Below are 13,861 nucleotides of genomic sequence, written 5' to 3'. Positions count from 1 at the left end.
ACAGAGCAGAGATGTTTGAAAAGCCTGTCAAACTAGAATTCACTTCGACCGAACACAACTGTGTTAACATCAAAGGATCAGAACTTTGTAAAGAGCAAGCTGAAATACTGATGAATCACGAAGATGACACAGATGAATTAGAGATATTAGTAGTCGATGAAAAATCCAGCAAACCTGATCAGAAGAAAATACTGACGAAATTCATCGCCAGTTTGGTCATGCGTCAGCAGAAAAACTCCTTGAAAGTGCCGGTACAAAGAGTCAGAACATCTTCAACAATCTCACCAGTAAAAGTCCATCTGTATTTGTTCAGAAGTTCATCCAACACTGGATCAGTGTCCATGGGGCACCTCGGAGATTGTTCAGCGACAACGGAGGTGAATTTAATAACAGTGAAGTTCGTGATATGTGTGAGAACTTTAATATTGAGTTCAAGACCACAGCTTACAGTCCTTGGAGCAATGGCGTTTTGGAACGTCATACCAGACACTGACCCAGATTGTAAGGAAAGTGAAGGAAGACAGAGGATTGATTGGGAGACAACCTTAAATTGGGCATTACCTGCAAAAAACAGCCTATGTAACATTCACGGATATAGTCCTACCAGTTGGTTTTTGGAAGAAATCCCAATTTTCCCTCTGTACTGGTTGATGAACCCCCTGCACTAGAGGGAACCACTACAAGTAACATAGTCGGAAAAAACATAGCATCATTATATGCCACACGGCAAGCATACACACGAGCAGAATGCTCAGAGAGAATAAGAAGAGCCTTAAGAAAACAGATTCGACCAACCACTGAATTTTGCAGAACGGGTGACAAGGTGTACTACAAGCGACCAGGAGTACCAGAATGGAAAGGGCCAGCCACAGTTATAGGTCAAGACGGTCCTGTTATATTCGTAAGACACTCAGGTATGGTGGTACGTGTGCATCAGTGCAGATTGAAAAAGGCAATCTGTGAGACAAAACCAGTCACTGGTCACAATTCGACAGACCAGACGGTTGAAAAAGGCAAGTTTCCCCTACCAAACAGTGATTACATGAAAGTGACAGCCTACACTGACTCAGATACAGATGAAGTGGTAGAACAGATGGATAAGACACAAGAGAAAGAAGATACCAGACAATGAAAATGAATGAAACATGCATAAGATGAAACCTGGAGAAATTATAACATACACACATCAACAAACTGGCCAACAGCTAACTGCCAAGGTACTCAGTCGGGCAGGTAAAGCCAGCGGTAAACTCAGGAATTGGTTTCACTTGAAATATACAGAGCCAAGTCAACTGAAAGGAATCCAACAGTCTGTTGACTTGGGTCAAGTGGCAGATTTAAATATAGAAACTGTGGATCCAACTGGCAACGCCTTAGATTCTGACAGTGTTTTGGTGATGGAGAATATATCTTTCGAGAGGCTAAAGCAAAAGAACTACACAGTTGGAAGTCAAATGAAGTTTACGAAGAAATACCGATGATGGACAGAAATGTATAACCACCAAATGGGTCTGTACACTTAAAAACTCAGACGGAGAAGTAAATACTAAAGCCCGACTAGTTGCCCGTGGATTTGAATAAGTAGGTAATGAAGAAATTCCTAAAGATTCTCCGACCTGTGGAAAGGAATCTTTGCGGCTGATTTTATCTCTTTCGCACAGAATAATTGGCAGAGTCATTCCATGGATATCAAGACTGCCTTTCTACAGGGACAGCAAGTAGAGAGAAATATATACATTCGTCCGCCCAGGAAGCCAACTGCACAGGAAGATTTGGCACCTAAGAAAATGTGTTTATGGGTTAGGAAATGCGTCACTCCATTGGTACAACAAGGTGAAATCTGTTATGCTTGATCTGGGTGCTAACATTTCGAAAGTTGACCCTGCAGTGTTCTTCTGGATGAACAAACAAGGGAAGTTGATGGGTATATTGGCATGCCACGTTGACGACTTCATTTGGGGTGGAACAGATCAATTCGAAATAACAGTAATTGACTCTGTGCGTTCAAAGTTTTCCATTGGGAAAGAGGACAGTTGCGCATTCCAGTATATAGGCATTGGTCTTGTGAGTGATGGAGAGGATATATACCTTCATCAAAACGAGTATGTGAACAACCTTACTACAATCCCAATAAGTAGCATGAGAAGTAAACAGAAGAATGCCCCACTGACTGAAAGCGAAAAAGATATGCTGCGCTCTCGAGTTGGACAAATTTTATGGGTAGCCCACCAGAGCCGACCAGATTTGCTGTTTGATGTGTGCAGTTTATCAGGAAAGATCAAGAATGCAACAGTGGGTGACATTCTTGATGCTAACAAAATAATCAGAAAAGCCAAGTCTGATTCTGTTCCACTGAAATTTCAACATCTGGGGACAGAATTGTCACTTCTGGTATTCAGTGATGCATCACTGGGAAATCTACCATGTGGAGGAAGTCAGGGTGGGTATATAATTCTCCTTATTGGTAAGACAGGAAAGTTTTCTCCAATATGCTGGAATTCAAAAAAGATACGACGTGTGGTCCGAAGTACCCTAGCTGGAGAAACCTTGGCTATGGCTGATGCGGTAGATGCAGGAATATTCATCTCAACGCTGTATGCAGAGCTTACTACTGGTAAACCTGATCCGGGTATTCTACCATTAACGTGTGTCACTGATTGCAAATCATTGTATGAGGCTGTGAAGTCAACCAAGCTAGTCAGTGAAAAACGACTACGTATTGAAATCAGCGGATTGAAAGAACTTCTTGCAAACAACCAGATCAAAGAAATCCGTTGGTCTGAAAATCAATTATCGCACGATATGAGGCACGATTCATTTATGCAAATGAGATTTTGGGTAGCGAAGGGTAGCGGAGGTAGCGGATCATAATTTCAAAGTTTCATCTATTTGTATCTTCTTAGTAATTGTTTAAAAGTATAGTACTTGCTTAATGTCAAACAATTACACCAAACTATCAACCTTTAACGTGTCAATTAAGCCCAACACGGCACGCACTATATTCTGAACTCGGATGGTTATGTCTGCCGTGTGTGCGTAACTAGTGCGAACAACTTCAGCCAGCGAGAGAGACCGACTGTACAGCCACGGTCGTGGAGGGTCGTGGTACAGCACATCTACCGAACACTAACTACGTTCCCGGTTTTTGTTCAAGTTAAAGAAAGATAGTGGTAAGTGCCCACTGCTTTGTATTCCTATAAGACACTGTGCGGCTGTTATGAAGTTAATAACCCTTTCCCGATTTTTGTCGCGGGTAACTTGTGAGCTGCAGTGGCTTCTACGAGTCACTCGACCCACGCTCGACCCCTGACCGTTTCGACCCCTTCGGTATGAATGAAACTTGTATCATTATCATCTCGAAAGTACGTCCTCAGATTTTTCGATGCTCATAGCACTTTGAAAGACTTTAGTGGAACCTTGTAACGTCGGGAACGCACCCGAACGGCTCGACAGATACATTGTGTGCGGTGGGACCCGTATAACGCCGGGAACACACAGCACGGTAATCAGGGCACAGTTACGTGTGGTTCATTACACAGCGGCCGCGGTTATGCATACCACGGCCGCCGTGTAATTTTGATGCAGGGCCAGGCCGGGCCGAAAAAAAGAGGTCAGTCAGTTGCGAGCTGGGCCAGTAGGATTATGGTTATATGATGAGACTACAGTATTCTTCTATTTTCTAGGTCTCGCTAAGCAATGTCAATGTCATTCATGGGCGCGATGTTTGCAAACTTCCTTCCGCCATGGAGGTTATCTCGCTTCAACGCTAACTACACGATGACATCGGCCGGAATGTGGTATTCGTATTTTGCTTTCCATTAAAATACCTTTGAACCTACGATTTACTACCGTCAAACCATAGCATAAAACGTTATTCATCCAACGATCAATGATTAAGTCATTGTTACTGCCAATTTATACCTCTCGATCGTACTCCCTACCCGCGATCTGCTGAAAGGGTGAGGCACGGCCCTTTTTGTGGAGGGACCGTGGATGAGGTCGACCAATGTGTTTTTCAGAGTTGAACGTCAGACGTTCTCGTTGCTTACTGAATATTCAACAAAATAACATAAAAAAACTAAAATTGGCATGCATATAAAAGCATCTGTTGACAGTGAAGAGAAAATGTATTGCACGCAATGTAAGTGCACAGTCCCTCTATGGATAGAGGGACTGTGGTAAGTGGTAGACCTCTCACACGGCGCGGGCACTGGCCGAGCTCGCAACTGGCAGACCTCTGTGGTTACCGGCCGGTGTCCTAGCCCTGTGTGTTCCCGGCCTTATACGGCCTCCCCATATAACTCTGGGAACACACAGCATTGTACGTAGGGCTAGGCCGGGTCCATCAAAGTCGCCAAAAACTATGAACAGTCTGCGCGCTGCGCTTGGTCGTAAAAGTGTCTCCGCATTTTGTGTATCGAAACAGCTAAATTGTTCGTTTAGAAGCCAATTTTCCCAGGAAAGATACATGATATATTCAGTAAAACGTCATGAAACAAGAAAGATATGACAAGGTAGAGGTGAGCACAACAAGAGAGTGTGAAATACTGGGGTCGAAACGGACAGGGGTCGAGGTGACTTAGTCCGAGTCCTACTGCAGCTAATATTATGAGCTCTGTCTCAAAAAATCTCCAATCTTTCAGTGGAAGCGCAAACGGTGCGCGTCTGGGCCATGTCCAACATGCGCTTCCACCGGAAATCTGGAGATTTTTGGAGACAGAGCTCACTCTTCTTTTGTTCAGTTGTCGCTTGATTCTTCGCTATGACCCTTCGTTTAGCCCTTTCCCAGTGAATGTAAGCCTTTACCATTGGCGTCACATTGCCTTTGACTGTGCATTCGAATCCAGCTTAGAATACCTAGGCCAGTCCAAACATTCAATAATTGTTGTATTTTTAAGTATCTTTAAGGAAAGCTCTTTCCCCTATATATTTCCTCTTTGTCTACATATAATATATTTGAAGTTTTTCTATGGGCCTGGGTGAAAGAGATTTTATTAAAACATTATATCATCAAGTGAAGTAAGAATACGTAGATTATGTGTTAATATTATAGTATTCTTGGGAGTTTGAAACTAAATCTTGGCTAATAAATATAAAGTTCATAAGCAATAATTATTGTTTATCGAGCATATCCTTTGGAAAAAAAATTAATCAGAAAGTCAGCCATGCTGAAGGGGTAAGCCTAATTTATGTTTCACAATCCATAATCATGTACCAAGTTCCCATGTCTTCAATGGTTTGCAATTCACTCAGAATTTAATTCAGACGTGTGGCTGACTTTGCTGAGAATAAATCAACATGGAAGCATGAACAATCTTTATTTCCTGGCATGCTATACTATCAAAACATTTTCAAGATTTCAGTGTGTTAACGCTCATGGTATATTTTAATTCCCAATAACAATCAAAATCTATGTTTCTTGTACCAAACTCAACTGAGGGAGACTTCAGTAATTATGAGCAGGTGGGTCTGGGGGTTAATTGGTATGCATGAAATCAGGAGACACTCCCATCCCTTTTTTCTCAAGTTCTACCCCCCAAGTCTGTATTCACAAATCAAATGAAACCGTCCATTTCTTAACATCAAGACGGCAAATTCTCTGACATATTGGTAAAAAGCAATTCTGTTTACAAATTAAAACAATAAATCTTGATATTGCAAAATCAGTGGTCTCGACTGATTGAAAAAATTGTGCTGCATCTTTTTCATATGTTAGCGTAACACTAGCGTATTATTTGCATGAAATTTGAGTACCCGACACAGCTTTCCTAAATATGTCACTCCACACAGTAGACATTATGGGTACATGATAAATTTATACTCAAAAAGCAATTGAGAATAAAAACTTTGTAACTACATGGAACTTAACTGTGTATCAAGTGAAGTTACATGTAGCATGAAGCCAGTCAGTTTCTAGAAAAAAATTTTCCTTGAAATTGAAACACTTTGTAAGAGTATTGACACTGATAAAAACCGAATGTTTAATCCTTCAAAAACTACCGCAAAAATACAGAGTTGAAAGAAGAACGTCACATTCCAACCAAGTGGCCTTATTTTGTTACATGTTTTGTAAGTGGGTAATTCCAACACTCAGCTAGCTGCCACATTTAATGGGCCTGTGGAGAACTCTGATTAAAAATACAATTTTATACTCTTTAATGGGGTCCAGTAGCTGTAAGTTTGATGAAATTTTAAAAATTGCAGTCTGTGCTATTTAAAGGGGAAGTTTACCAAGGCTGATTTTTACACGTGTGCTAGCTTCTGGGTTGCTATAATACGGGAAAGCCATTTTCGCCATTTATAACTCAATGATTTTTTACAAAAACGGGTAAAATTTGTCACAGAAGTTGCAGTTTAGGGCTTCATCAATTTGATTTATTTTGAATCATGGGGGAAAAGTGCCAAGGTTGTAGAAGTGGTGATAAAGACTCAGAGTCATTAGCTTTCATTTTGAACTCACTGCGGTGTGTATGTGATTTGTTCTTTTAAAGCTATAGGAGTTGGGTGAAGATGTTGTCATGGATACCTGTCCTAGGACACTACCATGGATCCCAGTCCTGAGGTCGCTGTCATGAATTTCTGTCCCAAGGATGTTGATCGTAAAAGTGATATTGTAAGTTCTGAATAATTTTCCTAATGCAGTATAAATATATGCCAGATAGACTCAGATAGTATCATGCATCTAGAAGTCATGTTATCATGGTACAAATACTTTGCAACAGTATGTGTGTACAAATAGGAATAAATAAGACCATTTTATGCATTTGTTGTTGTTACTTCCTTGTTTTGTCGTAGTTGAGCAAAGGCACTTCTGCAGTTGTGGACTCAAATAACCAATGGCTCATTTGCATATCAACCAATCCGATCACTTCAAAAAAAGATAAACAAGATGTCATCAACATCAAACACTCACATGATGAACTACATGTATACTGTACATAAATTTCATTCCAAAGTATCACTTTGTTTGCTTTTCAATCTTTTAGGCCAAAAACGGAGTTGGTTTTCCATCATCGAACTTATTAATATAGACCAACTGCATCAACCTCCCTCCTAAAATATAAGGGGCTGTATGTGCCATATTCATGTAGCTAAAACTATCAATTGCCAAGAAAATTGCAAACATGATAGTCTGTGCATGTTTTGTAAATAAACTTTTTCCTGGTGCCTGGGATTCATCAACTGTCTCAGAATGCTGCACATGCTCTTGTTCTTGCATCTTGCAAATTTCTTGGGGGCATGGTGCTCACAGAACATGAAATTGATGGACTGGAAGATCAGGCTTCATTACAGTCTAGAGTGTTTTAACTGAAGGAAATTTGGCATTGTAAATAGATCACGTCTCCCATTCAAAGTCATTTGAAAATATGAGAATGAAAGTTACCTTGTTTTTAAAAGCTCATTTTTAGCCTTCTTTCTCCACTATCATGATTTGGGAATATTCTCCTTGTTAATTGTTTTTTTACCTAAAAGGTAGTAAAACTTGTGAAGCAAAACATGTCCCATACGTTGCATTTTAACATAGACTTGAAGATTTGAAGGTCCCTGAAGACAGAGATACTGTACACATGATTTTCAGACTAAAGCTGTTACAATATATAAAGCCAAGTGGTTGAAAATACATATAGTTTTGGCTCAATACTGCTTTTTACTGACTGTGCAGGTGGGAAAGTGATACTGTCTGGCAGGTATTCCCAAATCATGATTGAGTAGTGAGCATAAGTTATCTCTTCTTCTGCAATGTCAAATACAGACATTCTGCATTTCTAAGATGAATATTCAGTTACATGACTGCAGGTAAAAATATTTAGTTTTGCTAAATGATTTATACATGTATGCTCCCTTACGAAAGACCACAATTTGCCACAAGTTTGCATTCCTTACTTGTTACATACTTGATACAAATTCTGACATCCAAACAAGCACCAATCTTGCTAGTCAGTTATATACACTTTGATTCAAGAATAGGCTAAGTTTGCAGCAAGTATGTGTGGAAAGTGTGATGAACATTGCACCAAGTTTGTACAGAGAATGTAGAGGTCATTTTGTTTTTGTTTGTATTGAGTGTGCACCAAGCTTGGAGATGCGCGGGGGGGGGGGGAATTCAATATCTGGGGCATGGTATCTGTTGCCTTAGCAACAGCAGACATACTGTTGCCCTGGTAACATTTCAGGGGATTTAGATGATTGTAATTCCTGACAGCGTCTTTTTCAAAGTAATGCTCACACAACATGTGGTACATGACATCATCGTGCTGCTACTCCCCATTGTATTGTAAACAAATGATTCTTTCTAAACTGGCTTATAAATGTACACTCTTTAGATATGTTTACCTTGTGAGCAGCACATTCTAAAATTCACCTTCAAGTCATGTATCCAGATGCTAGGTTTGAACATCTATGAAAAAGTTGAGAGGATATTACTACATCCAACACGCACTCACCCTATGACACATTCAACTACACTACACTGTAAAAAGAAAAAAACTTCTCAGACAATAAATTTGTTAACTAAAAACACAATATATTACTGTAGAATACAGTATCTCTACTGTCATAAACATACAATCTTTGTACTTTATACTTAAAATGAGCTGTAAAATATATTCTTTTTGGCATATATGTACAGTACACTATAATTCAAAATATTCTCTGACAATGGAATTTACATTGAAAAATGGTAAATTCTGTCTCTTTAAGAAGATCATACCGATCACAATTTTTTTCAATGTGTACCAAATAGAAACTGAATAGTGAAAAAATATTATGTTAAAGTCTCATAGATAGTTAACTATAAAAAACTTATTCAAAACATTTTGTAATTTTTGTGACATATACTTTGTTGACGAATAAAATTCACTTTAAACATTTCAAATACCTTTCCGATGGAATGTACATGGAAAACATGAGAGTTTTAAGTTAATGTTGTATTATTTACATGTTCAAATCAAAACGCAAAATCATGGAAAAACAATGTCCATAGCTACAAAAAAAATAAAAACTTCCGTGGAGTATGTGATGACCTTGACTTAACAGCGATATTTGAACAGACACTTACAGTCCAACTTCAAAAAGCAAAACAACTAAACACAACCAAATTCCACATCACTTGGATGATAGATTAGTTCTGCCGAGTCCAAACATATTTCTTCCACCAGTAGATACTGACAACTGTGACGAAAGTAACTCTGCCATGTCCGATTTGTCCAATGCACAGCATGCATGCAGTGGAGTTTCTATCATAAGTCCCAATGCAATGATCGATACGGACAGTCTCACTTCTTGTCATCATGATGTTCTCAAAGAACAGTGGTTGGTTTGAAATAGTCCTCTGTGGCATGGAAAGTGTCAAAGCAGCGAACTCTAGCTTGAAACTTAACTGAAATCCCGCGGAATTGTCCAAGGCCATTTGAGTGTATAACGGACATCCATATGATCTACTGAATGTGTTTAACTTACATGAACTCTCGGTGTCGAATGCAGGCAATGTCCTTCAATTTCAAACAACAATTGTACTCCCAAATCTCTTCTTTGTTCCCTTAATCGTCCGATGATAGAAATAATCTACAATTTCTCCCCAAAACGGCGGGTAAAAACGTTGTAAATTTGACAGCTGAAGCAATGCATGACTTCCTTAGTGGTACTGGAGTTCAAATGCTGGTGTTGGCAAAACTAGCCAATCAGATGTCTCTTTTCACGACATGTGATCTTGTAAGGTTGAAGTTCGAATACATAATTATCTGTGTGACCTGTGACCTCGATGCTCTCATTTATCGGAAATGTCAGTTTCTCGAGAAATGGGAGAGTATATTACTTTTTGACCAACTTTTATGCACTTGAAATCAATCATTTGAAGACATTTGGTGTCAGCTGGGATCCATGGTCTTTGGACATGTGTAATAATGCAAGTAACGATCATGATTTATAGCCGTGACAATGACTTCCCTGCTCTGAGCATACTGGTATGACAGTGTGAATGTGTTTTGGCGGACATATGACAGGTATACTTTCAGTGGTTACGACTAGTAAACGGAACAAAAAAAGTCTTTAACTGGAATTCGAGTACCATTTTGGATCCTTATCATTTAAAATATGTCCAAGGAAACTGTTTGAAAAAATGGCAGCTGAACTAAGTTTTAGTTGACTTTTGATGTTTTTCATTCATGATGTTGCAATAGTTTGATCATGGATTTAGCTATACCTCCATGGTTTGATAAATTTGTACATTCCACGCGTAACCTAATTCATATGTTTTTAACAACCGAGAGTATTTAAAATTTTTAAATTTAAAAAAGAATTAATTTAAAAAAGAATTAATTTGTCATTTTGTACAATGAACACAGGGTTACCGTAGTAGTTCGATCATTGTTTCAGTTCTGTGATAAAACAGTGCCACGTGGGACAGCTAAGAAAATCTGAAGTTCGTACCAAACTTGATATGTATTTCACATATATCTACAAGCTTGGTACAAATTTCACAACTACCATGGTGAAAATCCCATAGTGTGTACCAAACTAGTACAAACTTGGTGCATATTTCACATGTTCAATTAAAGTGTGTATCAAATTTGTAACATATATGTACTAATATGTAGCAAGTTTTGATCTTTCGTACGGGCTGTTGTTTTTGCTTAGCTTCAAGGGAAAAGATGCAAAGGAAAAGAAAGCACCATGTTCTTCTGGAAATGAGAAAGAGAAGCCATATAAAACTGGTCAGTGAATTGTTAATGATATACTGACGCCTTGCCAGTGTACTGAGTGGTTGTAAGGACAACACAGTACATGTACATGTGTTTGCCTGTTAAGTTGTGAGTTACCTGAAATTAAATAATTTCCTTTAATTCTTAAGTTAAGGGGAAATTATTTTAGTAACTTTCAGTCATTAGGGCCTACAGCCAGTCAGTATGTTTCTAGATATAGACCTCATTTATGCACACTAGAGGGATGAATTATCATTGATAGGGTTTCTTTGTTCCTCTCACTCATGGCAGCTTGGATGTGGCACTGACGTGAAGTAATGATGATATTAAACTGTGGAATTTTATTCTCCTTCCCAAGTTTTCTGCAGTAATACCTCTTCTTGACCTTTATCCTGTCCTTTCTTCCCTTTTAAGTGAGGTATAAACTGCTTTTGTGAAAAGATCTCCACCATCTCTGAGTCTGATCCTGTCACATCCGGGTTCCATTAGATATGTGTATAAATAGGTTGCATATATTCATATCATCAAAACCAGATTCTGTGGTATCCAGGGAAATTCAGTGAAACCTTTTTTATATTGACAATATTTCAAAACAAACTATACAATCTGAGTTGACTGCAACCTATCTATTCAGAACAAATGTCAGACACTCTGTTTGTTCCCTCAGAACAGTAGCTGTAAGTTTTGATGATATTGTTATTAATTTTGTGTTCAATTGTACCAACTGCACTGTCTTTTTCTATTGAGAAAAGCATGTTGTATGTCAGTGTTTAACTTGTGAAGACAGCATATATGAAATTGTGATTGTTAGCAAATTAATTTTATTCCACACCAAAATTTACAGTGCACTTTGATTAGGTGAAAACTTGACATTTCAAGGGAGAAGAAAAGATAGTTTAGTTGGTACAAAAACATTTTTTTTTTAAATCAGAAAAGTAACAGGTGTACTGTCCCTTTAATTACTGTCTAATGATGTGTGTTTTTGTGATGTCTATGCAAATGTGTAGTTTATGTATTACAGCTAATCAAACCAGTCTCAAAGTGGCCTTTTAGTCAGGATGTAGTGGATGCTAAATGTAGCTTTTATCTATACTGTATTGCATTATTCAAGTTAAATTCCATAGAAACTATGTCAGTTAAGCAAGTGATTTCCCTCCATTCAACCCCCTGCTTTAAAATCTGAGACAGTACCACAGACTGCTTTGCTTTAACAAGGTATTTCTGTGTGATTGTTTGCTTTGAATGGGATCTTTAAAATCGGTTCCTTTGGAAGACTTTGCCATGGATTTTACTTTTTGGGAGGGCTTTGGAAGGAATTATCATGGGGTGAATATTAGACAATGTGAGGGGTTATACTCAAGTGTAGGCTATCATTGAACAACACTAATTTGATGCCTGGCAGTATCATGAATCCATATAATCCTCTTTACAACAGGCTCCATAGACAAACCATAGAAATAAATACCACCTGGGAGAAAGAGGATTAACAAACTGACATCCTGAACATGAAAAGAGTTTCAAACAATGATCAAAGTTCAGTGTCTCTAATTTTTAAATTGTTCAATTCTCATTTCTTACCTTTCCATAGGAAGGAAGCATGCTACATTCATGGATGAAAAGTACCACCGACTGAGGCTGAGGAAGAAGCCATTGACAGGCACTTTTTGTCACAGTAACAAAGTCTGAAGCTGAAAAATACCATGTGCAGGAAAAAGTTTTGTACAACAGGGACTGGAAATAACTGAAATGCCATGTTAAAAGCTGAGCCATAGCTAGCATTAGGAAAGCAAACATTTACAAGAGACTACAGTTTCACTATCACTATAGACTACTCCTAGGCAATGCAAATGCAGGATCATAATTATTATCACACTGGTATGATTACGGTAGTCCAATCCCCATGTGGATTGCATCTTCATATAAATGATACATACATGTACAAAGGAGTAAAATTGATGGATGATGTAATTCTGACAAACTTAAATAGCTTTTTAATCCCTAGACACAAGGACAATGTATTGGAGCATACATATATGCAATGTTACTTTCTTTCTGATATTATCAAAATTTGCAAGCCATTATTATTTTCATGTCTGGAGCTATTACTTTGGCATGTGTGAACTGAGGATAGTGCACCATGACCCATGTATGTCCAGTAATTGTCTTCAAATGTGATAAGATCTGAAATGTCAATGTGATGGCCTGCTCTCTGTTTAATTTTTTATCATGCAAAGGGCAATACAGAAAAAACAGCAATACTTTGTTGGTGATTTTGAGTCTTCTCACTGAATTGCAAGCACAAACATTGAGAATTTCAAATAAGATTTCATTCAAACATATTTCTTTTTATCACATGCAGGAGGTCTCTATATAGTTCAATTAAAGCACCTATTTACCAATTTTAACTATATCATCTTTCGTGAGATCTTTTTCAGGGGGTGTCAAGTTACATAATGTTAGTTGCATTATGGGTGAACAAGTTCAACATCACCTTAGAGTTTGACGATGTTGAGTATTGTGACTTTGATGGAAAAATGCCTTTACAGATATTTTCTTTGCATGTGTGTTTCATCTTTCATGTAGTGAGAATCAGTGCTATGCAATATCTTCCTTTCACACTAATTTTGCTCCTGAAGCACAACACTTCTTACAGACTGCTTCATAAGTGAGATTTTAGCCTGCTGTCAATGACACAGAGCTTTATTCAGATAAGTGGATTGTCCTCAGTCCTCCATCCTCTGTGTTCCATCAACATTCATCTTCTTTTCAGGAACTGCTAGTTCAGTTGCAGGTTCTCAGGGAAAACTGAAGTTCAAATTTTGCATATTTGTATTTTCCAGCAATTTTGTTGGTTTTTTTTGTCAAAAAATCTTCGACTCTGAAATCGTTTGTCCTATTGGTCTGAAATTTGGTATGTGGTTTGCTAGAGGTAACCAGAGTTTGTTCGAACAATTGCGGACTTTGTAAGTTCGGGACAATTCCCATTTTGGTCAAAAAATCTCTAAAAACAGTTTGTTGCACAAGTTGAAATTGATGTGCAGGTTGCTAGGGGTGACATGTCAGGTTTGTCAAATTGCAGTGATTTTGCATATTTGTATTTTGGGTCAGTTTTTCCTGTTTGTGGTCAAAAAATCTTCGCTGACTACCAACTTTGAGCCAAA

At 38.3% G+C, this 13,861-nt stretch overlaps 1 long non-coding RNA gene across 2 annotated transcripts; it reads left to right on the top strand.

The window, feature by feature from the left end:
• The first annotated feature begins 3,049 nt into the window (after window positions 1–3,049).
• LOC139129114 (uncharacterized) lies at window positions 3,050–13,249 on the top strand. Of its 2 annotated transcripts, none has more exons than XR_011551517.1 (4): window positions 3,050–3,170; window positions 6,492–6,613; window positions 10,636–10,712; window positions 12,289–13,249. It is a non-coding gene; the product is annotated as an uncharacterized lncRNA (long non-coding RNA). The 2 variants fall into 2 exon arrangements; XR_011551518.1 differs by lacking the exon at window positions 3,050–3,170 and adding an exon at window positions 3,651–3,797.
• Window positions 13,250–13,861: the final 612 nt, after the last annotated feature.

The sequence above is a fragment of the Ptychodera flava genome, unplaced genomic scaffold, assembly GCF_041260155.1.
Source record: "Ptychodera flava strain L36383 unplaced genomic scaffold, AS_Pfla_20210202 Scaffold_92__1_contigs__length_404208_pilon, whole genome shotgun sequence".
Classification (NCBI taxonomy): domain Eukaryota; kingdom Metazoa; phylum Hemichordata; class Enteropneusta; family Ptychoderidae; genus Ptychodera; species Ptychodera flava.
The sequence above is the reverse complement of the archived record's forward strand: the minus strand, read 5'-3'. Positions and strand labels throughout refer to the sequence as shown.